Raw genomic sequence first — 10,533 nt, 5'->3', positions numbered from 1 at the left:
CGGCGCAGCGGCAACGGGAGGCCCCATTAGCTAAAGTGGTGCTTCAGGTTAAGAACAGTTTCAGGTTAAGAACGGACCTCCGGAACGAATTAAGTTCTTAACGCGAGGTACCACTATAGATAACGAGCGCCTTTGCACATTTGCCTCTCCTCCAGTGGCAGTCTACCCCAGCAGAGACGTGCTTTGTGCATCAGAAGCTGGGCTGGCAGTCAGCAGGGACAGTACAGAAGGAGGGTTACTTTGTGCCTGGGTGGCCACATGGCCTCACAGGAAGGTGCTCTGTGCCCGCTGGAATGTGCCACTGTGACATCACCCCCCTCGACCTCCCACCCCAGAAGCAGCCGTTAAACGGCTGATTCTGCCAGCCAAGTCCTGGCACCTCGGAGCTCCCTGGCAATCTCCAGACGTCTCTTCTCGCTTTGCTCCAGTAGGTTGCCTCTTGATACACGGACAGAAGGTTGTAGGGGCAAGTGAAGGGGTGCGGTTTTCAGGCTGTCTAAAGCCCCAAGTCCTTAGAGAGAAGGGGGGGGGGAGAGAGAAATTAACCACTGGCAATCTACCGTATTTTTTGCTCTATAAGACGCACCAGACCACAAGACGCACCTAATTTTTTGGAGGAGGAAAACAAGAAAAAAAATATTCTGAATCTCAGAAGCCAGAACAGCAAGAGGGATCGCTGCGCAGTGAAAGCAGCAATCCCTCTTGCTGTTCTGGCTTCTGAGATAGCTGCGCAGCCTGCATTCGTTCCATAAGACACACACACATTTCCCCTTACTTTTTAGGAGGGAAAAAGTGAGTCTTATAGAGCAAAAAATGTGGTATTTTCTTTTAAAGGAAAGCAGCCCACAAGGTTAAACTCGAGGCTTGAAACAGCCATATTCTTAGCAATTTTGGACGGCTGGTATAAGACACACATATAAGACACACACATCTTAATCTGTATCGTGGCACCTGTGGAAAGTGTGCCGTTGCCACAAATTAAGCAGGCAGGTCCCTGCCCGCAAGGGACCTACAATACGACAAATAACCCAAAGGAACAGAGGAAGGGGAAGGGAATGCAGGCAGCCATAAACAAGGATGAATCTGCAAGTATTACAGTGAAACTGGCACCAGATTTAGGGTGGTTCCCCCATGCTGATGGGGTGCAAAATTGAGAAGATCCATAACTGAGGAGATCAATTTGGGGGCGCCCGATTTTGGCCTCGCACAGGGTGCCACAGTACCAAAGTCCACCCCTGGCGACACAGATGCGTTTTATTTATTAAAACCTTCCATCGGGCTAGATTACAAGGCAGTCTGTATAAACAGACACAAAATAAAAGCAGCAGGTAAACCCTTAGAGCTAAGTGATAATATAATATACATTCTTATATTTACTTTGTTCTTGAAATGACACACGAACCAAAACACAAGCTGTCCTTTCACAATGCGCCCTTCTCGGATTTTACCGTACATTTCTCCAGCCACATAATGCATTCGAAAATTCATATGCTAGCGCAAACTATCCATATTCAGTAGTACCTTGATTCTCAGACTTAATCCATTCTAAAAGCAAAGCGTTCCAAAACCAAGTCACACTTTTCCATAGAAAGTAATGCAAAATATCCGTTCCAGACTTTTAAAAACAACACCTAAAACAGCAATTTAACATGAATTTTACTCTCTAACAAAACCATTGATCCATAAGATGAAAGCAATAATCAATGTGCTGTACTATAAAATAAGACAGTATTGTAGATGATTAAAAAATATTTTTTTTAAAAAAAAAAATTCATATTGTAGATGATTAATTTTTTTTTTTTTAATTCATACCTGCACTGATGATAGTCCTTGTTTGGATGGGGGGGCTTTTATCCATTTCTGCAGTCACACAATCAATCAGTAGCTGAACTGGGTTCCACACAGTCACAACAACAAATTAACCAAAAAAGCTTTAAAAGCAAAAACATAAAATAAGTAGCAAAAACAAAAGTGCCAAACTTAATCCATTCCGGAAGTCCGTTTGACTTACGAAATGTTCAAAAACGAAGGTGTGGCTTCTGATTGGTGCAGGTGCCCCGGAAACAATAGCCGACATCCGCGTCGGACGTTCAGCTTCCGTAAAACATTCAGAAACCGGAACACATACTTCCAAGTTTTCAGCGTTTGAGAACCAAGGTGTTTGGGAACCAAGGTACCACTGTATTTGCACAGATGAGTGAAAAAGGCATACAAGAATGCATTATGTTTGGGGGAAATCCGGTACAGTGTATTAAGGAAAAGTGCTTTGCAAAAATGGCTATGTTAGAAAAAATATTCTATGCAAAACTTCATTACATCTGGGAAAATTGCTTCTCAACAATAGGTGCGTTAGAGGAATCTGTATAGAAAAATGGGTCTATTGGGATAAATTTTGACTAAAACATTGAAGAATCTTCATGAGGATTTTGGGAGGCCATGAGAGGTGTGGAGACAGCAGGGGAGAAAGGGTGGAGGGAGGAGATGGAGGCAGAAAGGCTCTGTATTTACAAAATGGCTGCCGTGGCTGGTTTCCCACATCCCTAAGTCCTGCCAGGGGCTAGGGATGGCGCTTTCCCGCTGCCAGGTGGACTTTCCAAACACTGAAGCCCACCCTGTGCCTCTCCCTCCACAGGTGATGGCTGCCCACGTACCCCTAGCCCCCGGGCTGCCCCAGATGCTCAAGGCGGGCATGAAGTACTTCAGCGGCCTGCAGGAAACCCTCTTCAGCAACCTCACAGCCTGCAAGGCCTTGGTGCGCTCCTTGCGCACCTGCTACGGCCCCCTGGGCCGCAACAAGCTGGTGGTCAACCACCTCGGCAAGAACTTCCACACCTCCCATGCCGCCACCATCCTCCGGGAACTGGAGCTGGAGAACCCGGTGGCCTGCCTTCTCCGCACCGCGGCGGAGACGCAGGACGTGGAGACAGGGGACGGGACCAATTTCGTCATCCTCCTGGCCGGGGCGCTCTTGGAGAACGCCGAAAAGCTCCTGCACTCAGGGCTGCCGGTGGTCCACATCCGGGCCGGCTACGAGATGGCCTGCAAGGAGGTCCTGCGCTTGCTCCCCGGCCTGTCCTGCTACGTCCTGAAGAACCCACGAGACGTCGAAGAGGTGTTGTGGGTCCTGCAAGCCGCCGTGGGCAGCAAAGTCTTCGGCCACCAAAAAGCCTTGGCCAGGCTGGTGGCCAAGGCCTGCATCCTGGTGCTGCCGCCGGACCGTGCGGCCTTCAACGCGGACCTCATCCGCGTCTGCAAGATCCTCGGGGGTGGCGTGGCCGACTCCAGCGTGGTGGAAGGGGTGGTCGTCTGCGCGGAGGCCGAAGGGATCGTCCGGCGCATGGAGAGGGCCCGCATCGCGGCCTACTCCTGCTGCTTCGGCCCGTCCGGTTTCGAGGCGAAGAGCACCGTCGTCTTCAACAGCGCGTCGGACATCAAGCTCTTCAGCAAAAGCGAAGAGAACATCATCGAGCAGCGGATTCTGGACCTGGCCAGAGCCGGCGTCACCGTGGTGGTGGTCGGGGGGAAGGTACACGAGATGGCACTCTTTTACGCCAACCGGTACCGGCTGATGGTCGTCCGGCTACACTCCCGGATGGAGCTACAGCACCTGTGCAAGGCAGTGGGGGCCACTCTGCTGCTGACCGTGACCCCGCCGGCGCCCGAGGAGCTGGGCCACTGCCGCCGCGTCTACATGAGCGAGATTGGCAGCACCAACGTGGTCGTCTTCAGCCAAGAAGGCATCGCTTGCCCTGTGGTCACCATCTTGCTCAGAGGGGCCACCACGGAGATGTTAGACTGTGTCGAGGAGGCCATCCACGATGGCATCAACGTCTACAAGGTCTTGGGCAGCGACGCCCGGCTGCTCCCTGGCGCCGGGGCCACCGAGATGGCGCTGTCGGTGCGGCTCAGTACCTTGGGGATGTACTTCCCCGGATCCGAACAGTACGGCATCTTGGAGTTCTCCCAGGCCCTGAAGACCCTCCCGGCTACCCTGGCGGAAAACGCAGGCCTGCCTGTCAACGAGGTGATGGCCAAGATTGAGGTGCAGCACCAGCTGGGCACCCAGAACACGGGCCTCAGGCTGGCGAGCGAGGAGGTGGGCACCATTGATGCCGCCAAGGAAGGGCTGTTTGACCCATTCTTGGTGAAGTACCGAGGCATCATGCTTGCAACCCAGACGGCTGTCACGCTGCTGGGCGTAAGCGAGGTCATGATGGCCAAGAAGAGTGGTGGGCCCAAGCCTAGAGGGGAGAACCCTAACTGGGACCAAGAACCAGACGCGTTGGATTGACGGCTTGGATACTAGCCAATGTCACCTTATCAATAAAGTACAATGGCCATGGTTAATTGGGTCTCTCTCTCACTCACTCACTCACTCACTCACTCACACACCCCTCTGGGGTTGCCTATCTGGTTAAATGGGCAAGATAAACATTACTGTCCCATTTGCCAAGAATACGCTTTTCATGGACTCATGAAACTGTTGCATCGGAAGTGTCAGGGAACTGCCATCGGAGCCAGAGGGAGAGGGAGGGCTCCAGAGGGATTCCAGAGAGCGTACCGGGAGGGAGAGAAGCAGCCCATCTTCTGGGGAAGGAAATCAGCGTAACACTAGTGGAGAAGGGGGGCAGATGGGGGAATCGGCGAGGTGCCTCCATGACTCCTCGCCGGAGACCAGCGGGGAGAGCACGGGTCCTCCGCTGCCCACACCCTCCCTGCGCAGAAGGCTTCTGCGCAGGGAGAGTAGGAGGAGACTAGGCGTCAAAGAGCTTCTTTGCTGGAAGAAGTTCAAGAAACACCCACTGACGGATTCTGCCAGCGATTGAGACAGCCACGGGTGAGTGGCTGTCCGGACAGAAAGGGTTCACCCAGGTAACTCAGCCAAGCGTGGCGCCGATTTACGCACAAGCAACCCCTAGAACCATTACAGGAAGATACCCCATGGGTCATCTGGTCTAACCCCCTGCAACAGCAGGTCATCACAGCTGATTTTCTTTCCCGTTGAACAAAAATGATAAATATGGATGCTGGGACGAAGGGAGCCCAAATTCTGCTCCATATACAGTGGTACCTCTGGTTACGTACCTAATTCGTTCCAGAGGTCCGTTCTGAACCTGAAAGTGTTAACCTGAAGCACCACTTTAGCTAATGGGGCTTCCTGCTGCTTCTGCGCCACCGCTGCACGATTTCTGTTCTCATCCTGAAGCAAAGTTCTTAACCTGAAGCACTATTTCTGGGTTAGCGGAGTCTGTAACCTGAAGTGTATGTAACCTGAAGCGTATGTAACCCGAGGTACCACTGTATTGTGCAAATTAGCTGAGATCAGTGTGTCGTTATGGGGAGGAGATAAGACTAAGCCAGAGCACTGAATAGTTAGTAATTAGTTAGTAATTAGTAATTAGTAATTAGTAATTAGTAATTAGTAATTAGTAATAGGTTGCACAATACCCTGGCTGCTACATGCCCTGGTTGGACAGAGAACTCAGGAGAAAAGTGAGACCAGAATGCTTGGTGCAGAGCTAGAGGTTTTGGACTACAACTCCCATCAAGCCATGCTGCCTAAGGCTGATGGGAGTTGTAGGCCAAAACCTCAGCTTGGGCACCAGGTTCCCGCTGGGAGGATGGAAAGGAAGTTATTCCTGATTGGCTTTTGGCATTTGCACCTCCCGCCTCATCCTCAAAACAAACCGGCAAGGGAAGAGGAAGTGGTTGAGCTTCACAAATGACCATGTCAGGATTTGAACCTGGCCCTCCCTATCCAGCCCATGACAAAAGAAAAGAAAACCACAATTTATAAGTCGCTTGTAATCCGCAGGTCTCTAAGGAACTTGCATTAAAGAAAAATATAGGCCCACGCATAATAGCATAGCAGGAAAAGCAGGGATAATATAATACATTAACATTTCATACAGAATACAACTTACGGGAAAACAAAAGCAGCAAACCAGACCCATAAACAGTAGCAAACAACATTAGGCGTATTCAAACACCCAGTAATTAGCAGATAAACAAAACCTCACCCTTCCCTTCACATCGAACCAACAATCTGCCCCACTTAACCTCCCACCCCAGATTTAGGGCTGTGCGGGTGGGGTATAGATAATAAAATTATTGTTATTATTATTAAGCCAAGGTGGCGTGAAATTATAATAAAACCTATATTTATATGAGAAGATCCATTAGAAAGCAGCTGCACCAAAAGGAATTATTGTAAAAATAAGAAATATTGGGGTGGATTTTGTCCTTGCTCAGGACGCCGTTATTACCAACGTCCATCCCCGCACTCAGAAATCTGGTGTTAGGCCAGCTAGTGCAAATCTGCCGTGGGTACGTCCAATGGGATGGTTCCTGGGGTTGGTTCCGGGGGGGGGGGAGCCTCCAGTGAGCTGTCTGTGCTGGGCCCGGGGGTGACCTGAGTAACACGGTCCAGGTCCAGTCCCAAATCCAAGGGTTCCACGAGGAGTTAGTCTGTCTCAGTGGCGTAGCGTGGGTTGTCAGCACCCGGGGCAAGGCAAGTAATTTGCGCCCCCTAACCCGTGGATTTGCGCCCCCTAACCCTAACCCCCAGATGTTGCGGCCGGTGCGGCCGGCCCCCCCTGCACCCCCCACGCTACACCACTGCCACAAAGTAGTGCGAGGCTTAATCACATGGCGGGGAAGAAGGCAGCAACTGGGTCCCGGGGGCGTCTCTGATGTGACTTTACGGGACCATTTGCAAGCGGGGAGCGGCACCCCATCCGCGCGAGCGCGCCCCCAGACGCAGGAGCCGCGCAGGCAGGGCTGGGGGCTGAGGCGCCAATGGAGGGGAGATGAAGGGCCTGCGAAGCCCTCGAGCACCAGAGAGCTGCTCCTGGTTTCGCGGGGGGGGGGGGCCTCGGCCGGGGGCGGCAGCCCTTTTGTCCGCAGGATGGCAGCGGCGCCACCGGCCAGCCCCATTACCGGCCCGGCCAGCCTCCCGGGGCGCCAGGGCTCCGCCGCAACTAACACCTTCCCTCCAAAACTGGGCTGGTCGGATGTAGTTCTCTCCTGCGCTCAGCTCTGCGCTGGGCGGCCGCTGCATTTTCCCTCCCCCAGATAGTCCCTCCCTCGCTCTCTCTCCGCTCCGCAATGCACGCCTGGCACCCTCCCCCTCCACAGTGGGCGGCGACCCGGCAGCTCGGATCAGATTCGCACAGCCAGCACTGTGAGAGAGAGAGTGAGCCAGGACCAGGTAGGGGCAGAGAGCTCCGAGTGCGCCCCCAAAAATGTTGCGCCCGGTGCGGCTGGCACCCCTTGCACCCCCCACGCTACGCCACTGGTCTGACAGGGCTGAGGCAGGACACAAGGCAGGAAACCAAGCTAGGTCAGGCACAGGATTTCTCTCTCTCTCTCTTTTTTTAATAATATTTATTCAAAATTTAAGAATAACAAAAAGAAGATAAGAAAGTTACAAAATACAAAATACAAAAAGACGTAACAACACCAAAAGACAAAAATAAAAATAGAAAAAAACTAATTAATCCTTTGCACAGCTTTCTTCCTTTACTTATTTTCTTGACCTCCTCTCACCTCCCAATTTTGTATTCTAATTCAGATTGTTATTTCAGCAAATCCTTCCAACCTTATTTTCATTTAAGTAGTTTAACATAATATATTACAATTTAACATCCTCTCTTTTCGTCAATTTCATCAACTCGTCTTTACTTAGTCCTTTATGTCATTACAACCAAAACCATCCAGTTTTCTTTTTCCAACATCTTTCTAACAGTCCTTAATTTTACAATATTTTTGAAGATATACTTTAAATTTTTTCCAATCTTCTTCCACTGACTCTTCTCCCTGGTCCCGGATTCTGCCAGTCATCTCAGCCAATTCCATATAGTCCATCACTTTCATCTGCCATTCTTCTCGGGTGGGTAATTCTTGTGTCTTCCAATACTTCGCGATGAGTATTCTTGCTGCTGTTGTAGCGTACATAAAAAAAGTTCTATCCTGGTCAGGCACAGGATCTCAGGCAGGTTCTAGCAAACAGCAATGATGCTCCTGCAACCTGGGGCAGGGTCCGACAGCCTTTTATCTTTGCCTGGGTAACGGCTGGTCCTGATCCCCCGGCGACTCGCCTCCCTGTCTCGCCCAAAGGCGAGCACTCCTCCTGCAAGTACTCAGGTCTCTCCTTCTCTCAGACCTCAGTCTCTGCAGCTCGGGAGACGTCGGTGGGTTACTAGACCCAGAGGCCGCCTCAGCCTCCCCTGACCCCGGTAGTGGAGCAGCTGTAAGTGATGGTCCAGTTGAAGGCAACAAGGTCATCCCCGTATCTGGAGCCAGGGCAGGCTCAGGCCCCTGACACGGCCCAGCTGGTGCTTGTTGCAGGGGAACCTGGGCAGACTGGGGCTCTTCAGAATCAGGCCCCAGACTAGGTTCGGATGCCGCCTGGGGCAAAGGATCCGGTGCGGACTGAGACTCCTCTGGCTCCGAGGCCGAGCCCGAGTCCCGGGCCAGCACACTGTCAAAAGGAAAAGGGAAGGGAGGAAGGCTGCTGGCAAAGCGGCACAGCTCCACACCTCTGCCCAGGAAGCAGCCCGCCATGGGTGACTCGCTCTGCCCCCATGGGATGCTCGCCCTGCCCCCATGGCCCCGCCTCTGCCCTGCCCAGCATCCCATTCTCCCAGCAATGCCCCAGGGGGAAGTGCTAAAGCAGGGTCCGAGCACAAGCGTCCTCTGCCCTCCTGCGGCCTTCCACAATTGGTATCTCTAAGCAGGGCTGCCTCTGAGTGTGGCGGCAGGGCACAGCCATCGTGGCTGGCAGCCATGAACAGCCTTCTTCTCCAGGAGTTTTTCTAATACGCTTTTAAAGGTGTCCAAGTTGGTAGCCGTCACTGCTTCCTGTGTGAGGGAGTTCCACAGGCCCTGAGCCATGCATATTTCCCCTCTGGGTCTCATAATAATAATAATAATGATAATAATAATAATAATTTATTAGTTGTACCCCGCCCATCTGGCTGGGCCTCCCCAGCCACTCTAAAACATCAAACATTAAAAACTTCCCTAAACAGGGCTGCCTTCAGATGTCTTCTAAAAGTCAGCTAGTTGTTTATTTCCTTGACATTTGAAGGGAGGGCGTTCCACAGGGCGGGTGCCACCACCGAGAAGGCCCTCTGCCTGGTTCCCTGCAACCTCACTTCTTACAGGGAGGGAACCTCCAGAAGGCCCTCAGAGCTCAGTGTCCGTGCTGAACGATGGGGGTGGAGATGCTCCTTCAGTAATTCCCGCCATACCCTTTCTTTCTCTGCCATGCACCCCCCTTCTCCCCCCCCCCAAGCCAACAATTGCTCCAGGGGATACAGACCATGCTATCTCTTGTGCACCAACATTACAGCCCAGAGCTCCCCAGTCGCATCGAAGTCCTTTTCCAGAGCCAAACTAGGAAGTCTCCCTAGCTTGAATGTGTATTTACAGTCTTAAGAACATAAGACGAGCCCTGCAGGATCAGGCCCATGGCCCACCTAGTCCAGCATCCTGTTCTCACAGTGGCCAACCAATGCCCCAATGGGAAACCCGCAATCAGGATTCAAACGCAAGACCCCTCTCTCCTCCTTCACTCTGCAGCAACTGATATCCGGAAGCCCCGCTGCCTCCTCTGGGTCTGCTTCTTCCCTAGATTTTCCCTGGAGGAGAGGATCTCCTGATTCCTAGAATCATAGAATCCTAGAGTTGGAAGAGACCACAAGGGCCATCGAGTCCAACCCCCTGCCAAGCAGGAAACACTATCAGAGCACTCCTGACATATGGTTGTCAAGCCTCTGCTTAAAGACCTCCAAAGAAGGAGACTCCACCACACTCCTGGGCAGCAAATTCCACTGTCAAACAGCTCTTACTGTCAGGAAGTTCTTCCTAATGTTTAGGTGGAATCTTCTTTCCTGTAGTTTGGAACCATTGCTCCGTGTCCGCTTCTCTGGAGCAGCAGAAAACAAACTTTCTCCCTCCTCTACGTGACATCCTTTTATATATTTAAACATGGCTATCCTATCACCCCTTAACCTCCTCTTCTCCAGGCTAAACATGCCCAGCTCCCTTAGCCGTTCCTCATAAGGCATCGTTTCCAGGCCTTTGGCCATTTTGGTTGCCCTCCTCTGGACACGGGGGGGGGGGGGGGAGGGAGGCAAAGGAGAAGCAGGGCTTAGTTCTGTGGCTCCCAACTCTCTCAGCCGCCGGCGCAACCAGCCGTTCCAAAGGCTTCCCTGGCATAGCTGCACCTGCATCCGTTTGGCGGCGCCGTCTAAGAGCAGCAATTAGCGAGCGCGCTTCCCCCATCCAGGCGTAATTAACTAAATGGCCCCCGCAAATAAGGCCCGTCTCGCGGTAATCAATTATATTAACGCGCGGCTAACAGAAAAGGCTGCTCCATCTTGGGCGCCGGCCTGGGGACCCAGATGTTGGCAGTTCTGGCTGAGGCCGGGTGTCGGTGAGGCCGGCGCGGTTGGAGATGGAAAAAGATGAGCTGCACACAGCAGGATCCCAGCGAGGTGCTCCTGCGCAAGCCCAGTTGAAATGAGG

The 10,533-nt window shown here is 52.3% G+C and overlaps 1 pseudogene across 1 annotated transcript; it reads left to right on the top strand.

Annotated features, from left to right (window-relative positions):
• The first annotated feature begins 248 nt into the window (after window positions 1–248).
• LOC309326748 (T-complex protein 1 subunit theta pseudogene) lies at window positions 249–4,347 on the top strand (annotated as a pseudogene). Its single transcript, XR_014161575.1, has 2 exons — window positions 249–427; window positions 2,633–4,347. The product of XR_014161575.1 is annotated as a T-complex protein 1 subunit theta pseudogene (transcript).
• The last annotated feature ends 6,186 nt before the right edge of the window (window positions 4,348–10,533 follow it).

This window comes from Podarcis erhardii, assembly GCF_964252035.2.
Source record: "Podarcis erhardii genome assembly, chromosome: 13".
In the NCBI taxonomy this organism is placed as follows: Eukaryota; Metazoa; Chordata; class Lepidosauria; order Squamata; family Lacertidae; genus Podarcis; species Podarcis erhardii.
This window is presented reverse-complemented; position numbering and strand designations above follow the sequence as displayed.